This window comes from Tachyglossus aculeatus, chromosome 2 (genome assembly GCF_015852505.1).
Source record: "Tachyglossus aculeatus isolate mTacAcu1 chromosome 2, mTacAcu1.pri, whole genome shotgun sequence".
Lineage (NCBI taxonomy): Eukaryota > Metazoa > Chordata > Mammalia > Monotremata > Tachyglossidae > Tachyglossus > Tachyglossus aculeatus.
Window position 1 is genome coordinate 101,847,101 of NC_052067.1, and position 14,028 is coordinate 101,861,128.

Below are 14,028 nucleotides of genomic sequence, written 5' to 3' on the forward strand. Positions count from 1 at the left end.
AGTTGATCCGAGTAACCAAGCATCTGTCTCCACTTCTGTAATTCATTCAATCGTATTTATTGAGCGTTTATTGTGTGCAGAGCACTGTACTAGTAGTAGTAATAATTGTGGTATATGTTAAATGCTTTCTGTAGGTCAATAACTGTACTAAGTCCGGAAACAGAATAAATATCGAGGAATTAGTGCCTGGCAGGTCATAAGCACTTAGCAGATACCATTAAAAAAAAGTCTTTGGGCTTCAGGTGACTCACATTCAAAGAATATAAAGGAGGACTGTGAGCCCACTGTTGGGTAGGGACTGTCTCTATATGTTGCCAACTTGTACTTCCCAAGCGCTTAGTACAGTGCTCTGCACACAGTAAGCGCTAATAAATATGATTGACTGGAGACAGACATAATAATAATAATAATAATGGTATTTGTTAAGCATTTACTACGTGCCAAGCACCGTTCAGACATATGGAAAGATGAAACAAAGAAACACTTAACGTAAAAGAGGACAACTACACAAAGTAAACAGTCAGTCAGGTTCTGTGCCTAGAGGAAAAGAATTTCAGACTCCTCATGGCTCAGAGTTCAGAGTTCCCACCCACAGCCACAGCAATTGCTCCAGTGGCCACCAGTGTTCCTGAGGCTCTGTGCTGTGGCTGCTTTTCTCTTTCCCACCAGATTAGTGTAAGGCAAGATGGGATGGCATCTCCTCGATGGTCCAGAGAAGAGCCAAGGGCAGTGCCAGTATCCGGGGAGGGCAGGGGTGCTGGGTGAAGTGGAGAGAAGGCAGCAGTTACCGGTGGCTTCTCTGGGCCATGGTGGAGAGGGAAGGTCATTTTCTCTCACATTCAATGTTTTCCTTGAGGGTCATGAGTCCCCTGGGAATACTTCAGGGGATTGAGGGGACAGAGGAATTACGGCCACAGAGACCCACACAATTGCAACAGCAGCCGGGGCAAGTGAGAAAAGAAACTTTCCCCTCATTGCCTCCACCAGTCCCTCGGATTTGTGCCTCTGCCAGAACCTTAGGTTGAAGCAGCTCTGTGGCCCAGTAAGCACAAACTCTGGGACATCAGAGGGTTGGCAGCACAAGAAGAAGTTTTTCTTCAGTTACTGCTTCTCTGATCCCTTGGTTCCAGGACAGAAATATACCTCCGTTGGTGTGAGAGAATGGGAGTATATGATGGGGGCGAAGTGAGAAGAAGCGTGGCTCAATGGAAAGAGCACGGGCTTTGGAGTTAGAGGTCATGGGTTCGATCCCAGTTCCACCATATGTCTGCTGTTTGACCTTGGGCAAGTCACTTTACTTCTCTGAGCCTGTGACCTCATCTGGAAAATGGAGATTAAGACTGTGAGCCCCACGTGGGACAACCTGATCACCTTGTATCCCCCCAGTGCTTAGAACAGTGCTTTGCACATAGTAAATGCTTAACAAATGCCATCATTATTATTATTAAGTGTAGAGGGGCTTAGGTTCACTTTAGCACAACCATGCTGGGTGGGATATATGGGGAGAATGAGACACAGCAAGATACCCAAATAGCTGCTGTAAGGAGAGCTCAAATTAGAAACTGAAAGCAAGGAGGACAGAGGAAAAGTTTTAAAGATGTGATAAAACAAGCCTCAGACAATGTGAATCCCAGCTGAAAACTGGCAGTCAGTTGTCGAAGATGCAGGGTGCACTGTTATCAAGAAAAGGGCTCTTTTTCAGCAGAAACTTTGTAAGGAATGCAAAACAATGGACCAAAAAAGAAAACAGCACCAAGTTGCTGCTAACATTTACCATTACACAACAAGAAATTGACTTTTTGTGTGCACAGTGAGGCTGAGACTGTGGACTCTGCCTTGACTGTTTCAGCCACACAACTCAAAAGGTGAATTTAATCAACTTCTTTGTGAAAAGAGCATGGAGCCGAGAGTCAGAGGACCTGGGTTTAAATTCCAGCTCCGGCACTTACTGTGTGACCTTGGGGAAGTCACTTAACTTTTTCGACCCTCAGTTACCACATCTGAAAAGTGGGGATTGACTGGGAGCCCCATGTGGAACATGGCCTTTGTCCAACCTGATTATCTTGTATCTATCCCAAGACTCAAAACAGTGCCTGGCACATAAGTGCTTCACAAATACCATAATAAACTAACTGTGAATGTAAAGGGACAGATTGAAGAGAGAGCAGGTGTGAGGATAGCAGTTACCATAGGGCAGATGTGAAGTGGAAGATGATTTGGAATTCAAGAACCCAGTGTCTTCTAATTTTTGTCATTCATAAACATATTTTTTTCTATTCCTCACAAAAAAGCAGATGTTGCACTGTTAAAGAGAATATGAATAAAGTCCTTTGTTGTGCTGTTATAAGAGAATATGAATAAGGCTCCTTGTACTTGACAGAAAAAAAATAAATGAATCAAACTCCATGCTCTAAAACAGGAGATTCAGCAAATGGAACAGTGGCAATCGTGATCGAAAGGCAGAAGATAGATGTGTCTGTCACAGGGCCCTGGCAACATTTTATCAGTCTTTCTCTTCAACATCTTTCCTTGCAGAAGGGAAGGCTTTGACAGAGGAAAACCATTGCCAGCTGATTTGCAATATCTAACCCCAGGCACTCTATCATTTTGATGTCACTGACAGGTGTGTGTTTCTGTTGCTTTGTACAGCTCTTGGGAGTTGTCATCATTCAATTAGAGACAAATGATCAGGTGGCCTGGAATTATCACTGTATACCATGATATGCATGGCAACAGTGGTTCCAGAGGTGGATGTGTGAACTTCAATTCCTCTGAAACCGATCTGTCTTCTAACAGCATTTAGTATCTTTTATCTCCCAGTCCTTGATGATTATTATTTTTGATGTTTCTCTCCTTCCACGGGAAATTTCATTTCCTAAAATGATGGATGGCAGAATTGAATCCTCAGGTTCTTCCACATCAAATGGCTGAAAATAAAGGACTAAAAATTTGTCTACATAAAGCCCTTTTCCCTCCCAACTCCCTACCTGGCCATAAAAAGATTTCCACTAGTTCAGAAAAGGTGGTTCCCTATTGCTGGCCTTTTATAAAACAGCCAAGGAGTTGTGTTTCATCTACCGGGTCTTCAAAATGGACAGTGGGGTGGCTTTTTCAAAGAGAAAAATGAATATTCTTCACCAATTTCACCTCACCTGCTCAGTTCTCTTGGTCACCAGTATTTCTCCTCTCTACCACTTCTTTGCTGCCTCAAAAACAATTTCCTTTGGTCATAGAGAGAAAGCTGTGAGAACTTGCGATGTGATTTTTCTCAAAGTGGAAGTGTAGTAAAATCAATCCTATCAGAGGCAGATATTCACGAAGAAGGTCAGTGATGTGAGGCCTGATTGGCCGAGTAGGTCGGTTTTGCTTAAGTGCCAAAATGGAAGGCAATCACTTATTTAAAATGGTGTTTTGTCAAGTGCTTACAATTCGCTAGGCACTGTATTAGGCATTGGGGTAGATACAAGATAATTTCGTTGGACATGGTACCTGTCCCACAAGTACCTAGTACAACACCCTGGTTGAAGTAAGAGCTTCAGAAACCCCAGTTCATGATGATGAGAATAAATAAAATGGCCAATGAAAAGCACTGTGGTTCCACTCTAGAATCTACAATGGAGAGTCCTTCTAATAATAATAATTATGGCATTTGTTAAGAGCTTACTATGTGCCAGGTACTGCACTAAGCACTGGGGTGGAGATGAGCAAATTGCGTCGGACACAATCCCTGTCCCACGTGGGGCTCAGTTTCAATCCCCATGTTACAGATGAGGTAACTGAGGCCCAGACAAGTGACTTACCCAAGGTCACATGGCAGACAAGTGCCAGAGAACTGTAGAATTCATGACCTTCTGACTCTCAGGCCCATGTTCTATCCTAAACTAGAATGATGTAAGTTCTCACACATAGAGGGAAGGTTTGATATAAGTTTACATGGACCCATGATGGCGGGCAGCAGGAAGGCCAGGAGGAGGCTTACAGAATAATAAATTCAAAATTGGCCCCCAGTGGGGCAGCCTTACAGGCTTTCAATCATCATCATCATCATCATCATCAATCGTATTTATTGAGCGCTTACTATGTGCAGAGCACTGTACTAAGTGCTTGGGAAGTACAAATTGGCAACATATAGAGACAGTCCCTACCCAACAGTGGGCTCACAGTCTAAAAGGGAATCGTGTTTCTTGAGCACTTATGGTGTGAAGAGCAATGTATTAAGCACTTGGGAGAGGACAATAATAACAGAGTGTGTAGATAAGTTCCCTGACTCTAACAATCTTACAGTCTAGAGGGAGAGACAGACATTAATATTAGACAGATATAGACAGATATTAATAACATTTACATAAGTGCTGGAGGATTGGGGGTGGTGGTGAATAAAGGCAGCAAGTTAGGACAACATAGAGAGGAGTGAAATGTACAGGCTGGGTTGTAGTAGGAGTGTAGCAAGGTGAAGAAGGAGGGGACAATCAATCATATTTATAGAGCACTTACTATGTGCAGAGCACTATATTAAATGCTTGGGAGAGTACAATACAACAGAATAAGACATGTTTCCTGCCCATAATGAGCTTACAGTCTAGAGGGGGAGACATACATTAATGTGAATAAAGTCATTTATAATTTAAAGATATGTACATAAGTCCTATAGGGTTGGGGGAGTGGTGACTATCAAGTGTCCAAATATCAGACTGAAGTGTGTAGAAGGCACAGAAGGGAAAGTGAGCCGGGGAATAGGGGGCTTAATCAGGGAAGGCCTCTTGGAGGAGATGTGACCTTAGTAATGCTTCAAAGGTGGAGAGAGTGGTGGTCTGGCATATATGGAGGGACAGGGAGTTCCAACCTAGGGGGATTACGGGGGAAAGGAGTGGGTGGTGAGAGAGATGAGATTCAGACACAGTGATTAAGCTGGCACTGGAGGAGTGGAGTAGCAGTAGGAGACTAGTGAGGTGAGGTAGGGCAGGCGAGCTGATAAAGCACTTTAAAGACAATGATGAGGAGTTTCTGTTTTATGTGGAGGTGGATGGACAGCCATTGAAGGTTCTTGAGTGGGGAAACATTTTTGTAGAAAAAAAAACAAAACGAAAACGACCTGGGCAGCAGAGTGAAGTATGGAATGGAGTGGGAAGAGACAAGAGGCTGGAAGATCAGCAAGGAGGCTGATACAGCAATCAAGGCTGGATAGGATAAGTGCTTGGATTAATGTGGTAGTTTGCTTAGAAAGTAAAGGATGGATTTTAGCACTGTTGTGGAGGTTGAATAGACAGGATTTAATGATAGACTATACGAAGCACTTGTGAGAGTTCAATACAACAGTTGGTAGTTATGTTCCCTGGCCACAAAGAGCTCACTTGTCACCTAGTTCACTTGTGTGAGCAATTTAAATTCTGGATGAAAGAGAAACTCACCCGGTGGCTGTTACTTCCCTTTAGATTCAAATTATTTTCCTGGAGAATTCCTTCATCTGGCTTAAACCTGCCCAGTGAACACTCAAATGCCCAGTAGCCATATCTAGTCAGTATGAAATGTAGTACATTAAAGGTCTCCTAAATTTAATCATCCCCCCAAAATGATTGTCCACACTGGGATCACTGTAAAGGAGAAAGCTTATGCTTGGATTCCAAATTGTAGTTCAAAGGGTTAAATGTCTAAAATTATCATAATCAGCTCTTCATTCAGTCAAACTGCGCTGAGGAGTCAGGTGATTTGGGCTGCCAATTTCTGGGTTGGCTTTATTCTGGAAGAGGCCATAATTTTTTTATCAAGAATAGCCATTGGGCTTCCTGATTATGATGAGTGCTCAGCAAGATATTAAACAAACTTGGTCACACTATTTATTCCCTCCTACTACACCTCTTTTTCTCCCAATTGGAATGAAGATCTGCTATAATAGACATAGGTGCTTTCACCAATTCCTAATGGGGAGGGGTCATGGGGTCATATCTTTTTATTTTATTTGTTACTTGTAACATGCTTACTATGTGCCAGGCACTATACTAAGCCCTGAGGTAGATACAAACTAACCAGGTTGGACACAGTCCATGTCCCACATGGGGCTCATGGACTGTATCCCCATTTTACAGATGAGGGAACTGAGGTACAGAGAAGTGAAGTGCCTTGTTCAAGGTCATACAGCAAAGTGGCAGAGCTGGGATTAGAATCCAGGTCCTTCTGACTCTGAGGCCTGTTCTCTATCCACCAGGCAACACTGCTTCTTCTGGAGGCAGGCAGCATGAAGGATACAAGAACAGTGTGTAGTGCAATCTCAAAACAATTCAACATAAAGGAGAGCTATTGTGGAACCAGTGCAAGCTCATTGTGGGCAGGGAATGTCTGTTTATTGTTATATTGTACTTTCCCAAGTGCTTAGTAAAGTGCTTTACACACAGTAAACACTCAATATGATTGAATGAATGAAGAAATAAATGAATGAGACAGATCAGGCTGGCAGGCAGCCATCAAGACAAAGTTTGCTCTCCTTCAATAAGGTTTTGAAGGAAGGGAGAGTAATTTTCTGTTGGATTTGAAGGAGGTTGCAAGATGTGGGTGAGAGGTCAATGGTGAGATAGACAAGACTGAGGTACAGTGAGAAGGCTGGCATTAGAGGAGCAAAGTATGTGGGCTGGGTTGTAGTAGGAGAGTAGCGAGGTAAGGTAGGAGGGGGCAAGGTGATTGAGTGTTTTGGAGAGGATGGTAAGGAGTTTCTGTTTGCTGTAGAGGTGGATGGGCAAGGTTCTTGAGAAGTGGGGAAACGTGGCCTGAACGTTTTTGTAGAAAAGTGATCTGGGCAGCAGAGTGAAGTTTATGGACTGGAGTCGGGAGAGATAGGAGGCAGAGTAGTCAGCAAGGAGGCTGATAGAGTAATCAAGGTGGGATAGGATAAGTGCTTTGATTAACATTGTAGCAGTTTGGATGGAGAGGAAAAGAGAGATTTTAGTGGTGAAGGTTGTACTAACAGGATTTGGTGATGGATTAAATATGTGGGTTGAATGAGAGAGAGGACTCAAGGATAAAGCCAAGATTACTGGCTTGTGAGACCACCTCCATACAGATGATACCCAAATCTACATCTCCAGCTCAGATCTCTCCCCCTCTCTGCAGTCTGCCTTCAAGACATTTGGACGTCCTACCGTCACCTCAAGCTTAACATGTCCAAAACAGAACTCCTTACCTTCCCACCAAAACCCTGTCTTCCCCCTGACTTTACCATCACAGTAAACGGCACCACCATACTTCCTGTCTCACAATCCTGTAACCCTCTGTGTTATCCTTGACTCCTCTCTTTCACGCTGAGAAGCAGTGTGGCTAAGTGGAAAGAGCCGGGGCTTGGAAGTCAGAGGCAGTGGGTTTTAATCCCGGCTCCGCCACTTGTCAGCTGTGTGACTTTGGGCAAGTCACTTCACTTCTCTGTGTCTGTTACCTCATCTGTAAAATGGGGATTAAGACTGTGAGCCCCAACCTGATTACCTGGTATCTCCCCCAGCACTTAGAACAGTGCTTGGCACATAGTAAGCACTTAACAAATACCACCATTATTATTCAATGCACATACTTCCCAAGCGCTTAGTACAGTGGTCTGCACACAGTAAGTGCTCAATACATATGATTGAATGAATGAATGAATTTTATTTGGACATATTCATTCTATTTATTTTATTTTGTTAATATGTTTTGTTTTGTTCTCTGTCTCCCACTTCTAGACTGTGAGCCCATTGTTGGGTAGGGACCGTCTCTATATGTTGTGAACTTGTACTTCCCAAGCGCTTAGTACAGTGCTCTGCACACAGTAAGCGCTCAATAAATATGATCGAATGAAAGTAAGTGCTCAATAAATATGATTGAATGAATATTCAATCCATCACTAAGTCCTGTCAGTCGCAGCTTTATGGCATCGCTAAAATCCACCCTTTCCTCTCCATCCAAACTCATCCTATCCTGCCTAGATTATCTCATCAGCCTCCTTGCTGCCCTCTTAGTGTCCTACCTCTCACCACTCCAGTCTATACTTCATTCGGCTCCCCGGATCATTTTTCTACAAAAACGTTCAGTACATGTCACCCCATTCCTCAAGCTCCAGTGGTTGCCCATCTACCTCCATACCAAGTGAAAACTCCTCACCATTGGCTTTAAAGCACTCCATCACCTTGCCCCCTTCTACCTCACCTCACTACTCTCCTAGTACAACCCAGCCCACACACTTTGCTCCTTTATTGTTAACCTTCTCACGGTGCCTCGATCATGCTTATCTCACTGCCAACCCCTTGCATGGAATAGCCTCCCTCTTCAAATCCGAAAGACACTCTCCTCCACTTCAAAGCTTTATTGAAGCCACATCTCCCCCAGGAGGCCTTCTGTGATTAAACCTCCCTTTTCTTCTTCTCCCACTCCCTTCTGTGTCACCCTGACCTTCTCTTTTTATTCACTGATTCAATCATATTTATTCTCCCTGTGTGCAGAGCACTGTACTAAGTGCTTGGAAAGTACAGTACAGCGATAGAGACAATCCCTGCCCACAGCGGGCTTACAGCCTAGAGGGGGAGAGCAAATCGTGGTGATTCAGAAGGGAGTGGGAACTAAGGAATAGTAGGGCTCAGTCTGGGAAGGCCTCCTGGAGAAGATGCACTTTGTCAGGCTTTGAAGGGGGGAAGAGTGATTGGCAGATTTGAAGAGGGAGGGCATTCCAGGTCAGAGTTAGGATGTTGCCCAGGGGTCAGTGGTGAGACAGGCGAGATCAAGACACAGTGAGAAGGTTATGATGAGAAGAGCGGAGTGTGCAGGCTGGGATGTAGAAGGAGAGAAGAGAGGTGAGGTAGGAGCGGGCAAGGTGATGGAGAGCTTTAAAGCCAATAATGAGGAGTTTCTGTTTGATACGGAAGGGGATAGGCAACCACTGGAGATTTTGAGGAGGGGAGAGAGATCAAGGTTTGAGATGTAGATTTGGGAATCATCTGCATTGGGGTGGTAGTTGAAGCCATGAGAGTGAATGAGGCAGGGAGGTCAGTGTGGAGGCTGATGCAGGAGTCAAGGAAAGACATAACTGCTTTAATCAGCAAAGTAGCAGTTTGGATGAAAGGAACGAATGGATTTTAGCAATTTTGTTAAGACAGAATGGACAGGATCTGGTGACAGATTGAATAGGTGGGTTGAGCAAGAGAGGTAAGTCGATGATAATGCCAGTATTGTGAGCTGTGAGACAGGGAGAAGAGTAGTGTTGTCTACAGTAATGGGGAAATCAGCAGGAGTACAAGGTTTGGAAGGGAAGATGAGGAATTCTGTTTAGAACATGTTGAGTTTGAGGTGTAGGTGGGATAACCAAGTAGAAATGTCCTGAAGCCAGAAGATGGAAGAGGAGGAGAGAGGTCAGGGCTGGAGAGATAAATTTGGGAATCATCCACATAACAATGGTAGTTGAACTCTACTTGGAGAGTACAGTATAACACACATTCCTGGCCCACAATGAGCTTACAGTCTAGAGGGGCAGTAGGTAGGAGGGAGAACAGGAAAACTGAGGCACAGAGAAATTGTGATTTGCCCAAGGTCACATACAGCGAGCATTTGGCAGAGCTGGGATTAGATCCCAGGTCCTATGACTCTCAGGCCTATGCTCTTTCCACTAGACTGTGCTGCTTGTCTCTGCTTTCAAGCCTGCCTCTTGTTATCCTGATTTCCACCAGGCCTGTGGCCCAGGAGAGTGATCCCTCTCCTGATTGCTGCCCCCAGGATGGTCTGTCCTCTGCAGAGGATATGAGTAATGACATCCAAGGATGAGCACGGGAATCTTTGTGATAGCCAGTGCATTTCTCTCTCTGCTTTTCAAAATGCTTCGCAACGTTTTTCCACATTTTTCCTCAGCATTTAAAAGGCCTTGCCAAAAAGAGGCAGAGAAAGCATGTTTTCCCCAGTAGACTATAAGTTCCTCTGAGGGAAGGGATCATATTTAATAACTCTTGCTGTCCTCCTAGTGTCCTACCTCTCACCACTCCAGTCCATACTTCATTCGGCTCCCCGGATCATTTTTCTACAAAAACGTTCAGTACATGTCACCCCATTCCTCAAGCTCCAGTGGTTGCCCATCTTGTATTCCAACAAGTATTCTTGTATTCTTCAAGCACTTATTTCTGTGACCTGCACACAGTATGCACTCAATCAATCATATTTATTGAGCACTTACTGTGTGCAGAGCACTGTACTAAGCGCTTGGGAAGTACAAGTTGGCAACATATAGAGACAGTCCCTACCCAACAGTGGGCTCACAGTCTAGAAGGGGGAGACAGAGAACAAAACAAAACATATTAACAAAATAAAATAGAATAGATATGTACAAGTAAAATAGAGTAATAAATACGTACAAGCATATATACATACATACAGGTGCTGTGGGGAATGGAAGGAGGTAAGGCGGGGGGATGGGGAGGGGGAGGAGGGGCAGAGGAAGGAGGGGGCTCAGTCTGGGAAGGCCTCCTGGAGGAGGTGAACTCTCAGTAGGGCCTTGAAGGGAGGAAGAGAGCTAGCTTGACAGATGTGGGGAGGGAGGGCATTCCAGGACAGGGGGATGACGTGGGCCAGGGGTCGACGGCGGGACAGGAGAGAATGAGGCACGGTGAGGAGATTAGCGGCAGAGGAGTGGAGGGTGCAGGCTGGGCTGTAGAAGGAGAGAAGGGGGGTGAGATAGGAGGGGGTGAGGTGATGAAGAGCCTTGAAGCCAAGGGTGAGGAGTTTTTGCCTGATGCATAGGTTGATTGGTAGCCACTGGAGATTTTTGAGGAGGGGAGTAACATGGCCAGAGTGTTTCTGGACAGACAATCTGGGCAGCGGCGTGAAGTATGGATTGAAGTGGAGAGAGACAGGAGGATGGGAGATCAGAGAGGAGGCTGATACAGTTGTCCAGATGGGATAAGATGAGAGCTTGAACGAGCAAGGTAGCGGTAAGGATGGAGAGGAAAGGGCGGATCTTGGCAATGTTGCGGAGTTGAGACCGGCAGGTTTTGGTGACGGATTGGAGGTGAGGGGTGAACGAGAGAGCGGAATCGAGGATGACACCAAGGTTGCGGGCTTGTGAGATGGGAAGGATGGTAGTGCCATCAACAGTGATGGGAAAGTCAGGGAGAGGTCAGGGTTTGGGAGGGAAGACAAGGAGTTCAGTCTTGGACATGTTGAGTTTTAGGTGGCGGGCAGACATCCAGATGGAGATGTCCTGAAGGCAGGAGGAAATGCGAGCCTGGAGGGAGGGAGAGAGAGCAGGGGCAGAGATTTAGATTTGGGTGTCATCAGTGTAGAGATGATAACTGAAGCCGTGGGAGTGAATGAGGTCACCAATGGAGTGAGTGTAGATCGAGAACAGAAGGGGACCAAAAACTGAACCTTGAGGAACCCCTATGGTAAGGGGATGGGAGGGGGAGGAGGAGCCTGCAAAAGTGACTGAGAATGAACGGCTGGAGAGATGAGGAGAACCAGGAGAGGATGGAGTTTGTGAAGCCAAGTTTGGATAGCGTGTTGAGGAGAAGGGGGTGGTCCACAGTGTCGAAGACAGCTGAGAGGTTGAGGAGGATTAGTATAGAGTATGAGCCGTTGGATTTGGCAAGCAGGAGGTCATTGGTGACCTTTGAGAGGGCAGTTTCCGCATAATGTAGGGGATGGAAGCCAGATTGGAGGGGGTCGAGGAGAGAGTTGGTGTTGAGGAATTCGAGGCAGCGTGTGAAGATGACTCGTTCAAGGAGTTTGGAAAGGAATGGTAGGAAGGAGATGGAGCGATAACTAGAAGGTGAGGTGGGGTCAAGAGAGGATTTTTTTAGGATGGGAGAGACATGGGCATATTTGAAGGCAGGGGGTAAGGAACCAGTGGAGAGTGAGCGGTTGAAGAGGCAAATTAAGGAGGGAAGAAGAGATGGGGCGAGAGACTTCATGAGATGAAAGGGAATGGGGTCAGAAACACAGGTGGCCAGAGTAGGACTTGAGAGGAGGGAGGAGAGCTCCTCTGAGGATACTGCTGGGAAGGACGGGAGAGTAGCAGAGAGTGTTGAGAGCCAGGGGGTTGGAGAGGGGGTGTGACTTTGGGGAGGTCAGACCTGATGGATTTAATTTTGTTACAATTAAATCCATACAATACGGAAGAGCTGACGGAGATGATGGGCATGGGTGTCAATAAGGGAGGAGAAATATTTTTGTCTGGCGGAGGAGAGGGCTGAGTTAAGGCAGGAAAGGATAAACTTGAAGTGAACGAGGTTGGCATGGAGTTTAGACTTAAAAAATACCATTGATTGATTCCCCTTCAGATAGGTGTATTAAGCCTATGGCATAATATGTCATAGCCTAGTGCGACTGCTGCATATGACCTACAGCCCATTCAGCTCCAACTGGAGTATCAGGATGATTTTGGATCTGTGTGATGGTTGTCCTCATTATTATGGTTATGTAAGTGCTTACTATGTGCCAAGCCCTGATGTAAGCACTGGGATAGATACAAGGTAATCAGGTTGTCCTACATGGGGCTCCCAATCTGAATCCCCATTTTACATATGAGGCAACTGTGGCACAGAGAATTTAAGTGGCTTGCCCAAGGTCACACAGCAGACAAGTGGCAGAGCTGAGATTAGAACCCAGGTCCTCTGACTCCCAAGCCCATGCTTTTTCTTCTAAGCCATGCCACTTCTCCTTGACTCTCTTCGAAGTTTGGGGTGTTCTTTACAATCCCCCCATGCTTCTCTATATGATTGCATTTGATGCCAATTAAAAGTCTGGGCAGAAGGCAGGCGTGGATCCCAGTATCACCATCTTTCTAGCAGATAACCAGCAGGGGGAAATAAGGTATTCATGAGTTTTCACGTGTTGCCCAACTCTCTCATTATTATTATTATTATTATTCTTTTATTTGCTAGATGCTCACTTTGTTTCAAGCACTGCTTTAAGCATTGTGGGAGATACAAGTTAATCAGGTAGGAGGCACTTATCCCACTTGGGGCTCACAGTCTTAGTAGGAGGGAAAACAGGGATTAATCTCTATAGTTGAGGAAACTGAGGCCCGGAGAAATGAAGTGATTTACCCAAGGTCACCTGGCAATCAAGTGGCAGAGCTGGGATTAGAACCCAGTTTCTCTGACTTCCAAGCCTATAATCTTTCCATTAGGCCCCATCCTCAAACAGTTCTGAAAGTGGGGAGAGCAGGGAGGCTGAAACAAATCATCTCCCTCTTGGACAATGCTCAGGGATTTAGCATGAGTGAGCCAGGATTTGGGGGGCACACCCAGCAACTGAGGTTTGGGGGTTGGACCACAGAAACCCCAAAATAAGTCTGATCCCTATTCTCCACATAATGGATGTGGAATGTACTAGTTTACTAGCTAGTTTACTTTTATTTTTTTTTTTGTACTAAGGCCAACACCCGAGAACAAGGCACTCCACTGTATCCTGCCCTCATCCACTTCCCTAACGTTTCCTGGCTCCAAATGTCACTCTGAAACCAATTGAACATGTTATTTTTCATGTAAAATCTGCCCTTGTTATATGAGTGAAATCTCCCCTCTTGCTTTCTCTACTTCTGTGTCCTGATTGCTTGAATACCACATAAAGCAGGATGGAGTGGCGATTCAATTCTGTCAGGAGGTGGGTGTATTGATTCTATGTTGCTAGGTAAATAATTAAACCAGGATTTCATTGCTGATTTTATTTGTCTACTGAGTATGAAGGCCATTTAGATGCATAGGTGGGAATTAATTATTCCACCTCTGCCCCTGCTCTAGACTGGGGAACTCCTTATCCAGAGGATGAATTTACTTTGGTGGATAGAAACAATTCATTCAAAATCCACCTCTATTGGAAAAAAAAAATCTCCTTTCAACTAAAGAGCCCTAGACAATCACATAATTGCTTTTCTTTTTTGTGAAAGCCAAGATTTTAAATGTTTCCATTTTTCTTTCTGTCATTAATGTTCATGCTTACTGAGCATGTATAGAACTAGACAAGACATGGCCCCTCTAACCTGCCCTTTGAATAATCCCAGGACTCATGGATTGAATTTTAAATAGACAGTTT